We start from the raw sequence: 2915 nt of genomic DNA on the forward strand, positions 1-2915 counted from the left end.
TATATTCACTATTGTTATTGTGGGCTTTCAGGTTTTGTTTAAGAATCTGAATGTTGATTTGAAGGAAGTAAGCCCATCATCCCTTCTTATGGACAAAGTGAGAGAAGTTGAAGGAAGCCCTGATTTTTCCAACAAGATGTCGGGTCAACTCAACAACCACCAATGGTTGGAGAAGTTAAAAAAAACAAAGTATTATCTTATTGATTAGCGATTACTGGTGTTGAGCTTTAAGCAATTTCAGGCCCTCTATTTATTAATCTTTTATAAGCTAGATTGTTGTTTTCTTTCCTTTTTATAAGTTGAATTGTGGCTAGAAATTATAGTCATCTATTCAAAGAAGGTGTTGGAACGTGAGTTCAAAATGATGACCCTTTTACATATAAATTTGATTAACAGATTCTACAATGAAATGCAAAGAATAATTATGGGAAGGAGGTTAAGTATTAATCTCATGAATGCTGCAAACGTATTTGTTTCTCTCAATTCACCTTTTGAAGGACCTGGCATGTGTCTATATTACAGAACCTGTAAGTTTTTTTTTCCTTTCTTTTATGGGTAAACTACAGGAAATAACCTCCTACTTTATTACTCTGTATAGGATGTATATGTAACAATTCTTTACACATGATATCAAACAGGAAAATGAGGTAGCTAACTAAACTAACTACTTCAATTTTCATATACTTCAATAAAAAAATTAAAATATATTATGTTTGTTAATGATTTTGTATTGCAGGTACCTTTTCAACACTTTGCTGAGAAAATTGGTGGCTATCTTTTGAATAGGAGGAGTTAGTAGGTATTTAGACATGCATACCAAAGATAACATTTTGTACAGAGAGTTCTTGGCACATAGGAAGCTAGATAATGCAATTGTATATAAATGAGTTCATTTTTTTTATAACATTTACTCACTACTGGAATAGTTATTTGTATTTGACATATTAGTGAAATGAATTATCTTCGTTATTTATGGTATTTTATTTTGTATTATGAGATTTTTAATGTATTATTTAATTTGAAAATTAGAAAAATCTATAAATAATATTTTTTTTAAACATTTAAAATTATGATACGCAAAAATGTGTGTCATCTTCATTTATGGCATGGCCTTTCTTGACAGTGGCTTTCTTGATACGCATTGCGTGTCATTAACACGCGCGTCGTAAGGTTACGACACGTGAATGTGTATCGTCTTCCTTTATGACAGGGCCTTCCTTGATACGCATTGTGTGTCGTAAACGCGCGTCGTAAATGCACGTCGTAAATGAGCGTCGTAAATGCGCGTGGTCTATAGACAACGCGCAAAAGCGCGTCGTCTTTCTTTATGACAGGGCCTTCCTTGACGCGCATTTGCGCGTCGTCTGAGCCTTTTACGATGCGCAATGAGCGTCGTAAAAGGCCTTTTTTCTTGTAGTGACTCATGGTGAGTAGTCCCTAGGCCGTAAGCTATGTGATAAGGGTTTACTTTCGGAGGGTAAACTCCATTCCTAAGTCATACACACCCTTAAACGCTACCCGGGACACCCAAACACTTAACCAAAGTGTTTTCCGCTCCTGTGAGCATGTATATTTGTTTAATTATTATTAAATATGCTAATTGTATGTGAACATATGTTATCATATGTTAAATAGGTCATTGTGTGTGTTCAAGTCCTTGCGTGACCCCGAACGCCCAAACGGCACCTTCGTCGGACCTACTTACACCAGGTGAGTTCATACCCCTGAATGATCCTTTTAATGTTTTTAAATGTTTTATAGGGGGGAATACAAGTTAAACATGCCAGTTATCATATCAATCACATGTGATTGATAACCCGCATGCACCAAATTTTACCACACTGTACACTGTTTTACCGAGTAGGACACTAGAATGGCTTTCAAAAAGGTTTTCAATTGTTTCAAAACTCTTACTTATACTGTTTTAACAAGATTCACTCTAAAATGGTTTATGAAAGATTTTCTAAGGTTTTCAAATATATTTTACAAAAGAATAAAATTTGGGATTTCCTCTGGACATAAAGGTTTTCCATCAAAGATTCCCTTTTTCGACGTATACTTTACTTGTTAAATACGGCTACTTCGCTTATACTTATTTTGTACTCCTACTCTATAATGCTTTCACTTATACTTGAGGTCACTTGTACCTGATGGACGTTTATACTTATTCACATTTTTACTTAGAGATACGATTCTACTTCGCTTATACCTAATATCAACTCTACTTCACTTATACTTGATACGCTCTTGCTTCACTTATTGTCGCCTCTACTTCGGGATACGCTTATACTTGTTCGACACTTCTACTTCACTTGCAACCACTTCTACTTCACTTGTTAGACACTTCTACTTCACAAAGATCACTTCTACTTGATACACACTCAGTCGTAGTTAGATGTATGTCTGTGCTTATATAGGTACATATAATAATGATTGAAAGACTTATGAAGGCTCGTCTGCCCTATTTCCTTTTCTTCGTTGAGATGTGGTATGGTGAGATCGGATGGCCGTCCGAAGGTCATTTAATTCATTAGGTATATATTATGTATATGAGTATGGACATATAGGAATTCTCTAGTCAGTTCAGTTAAGAGTCTCTACCTCTAGTCTATACTTACATTAGAAACCCACTATTGGGAAGTCTCTACCTCTAGTTCAACACTTACACACTACCCACTATTTGGAAGTCTCTACCCACTATTTGGGAAGCATCTTCAGGACACGACCTTCTCCGTCGTCTAGTTGGTAACTAGAGTCTCCTGTAGGGAGAGCGAACATTGTGTGTATAGATCTATACGGGATTGACAACCCCGCACCCAGACTGCTAGCTACAGTCCCGGCCTACCAAGCCAACGGGTAACAAATGTCACATCTTATAGACACTTGTAGGGTGTCTGGAACTCTAGTCAGTATGG

This window comes from Lactuca serriola, chromosome 4 (assembly GCF_051521515.1).
Source record: "Lactuca serriola cultivar US96UC23 chromosome 4, Lser_US96UC23_V15, whole genome shotgun sequence".
NCBI classification, from domain to species: Eukaryota; Viridiplantae; Streptophyta; class Magnoliopsida; order Asterales; family Asteraceae; genus Lactuca; species Lactuca serriola.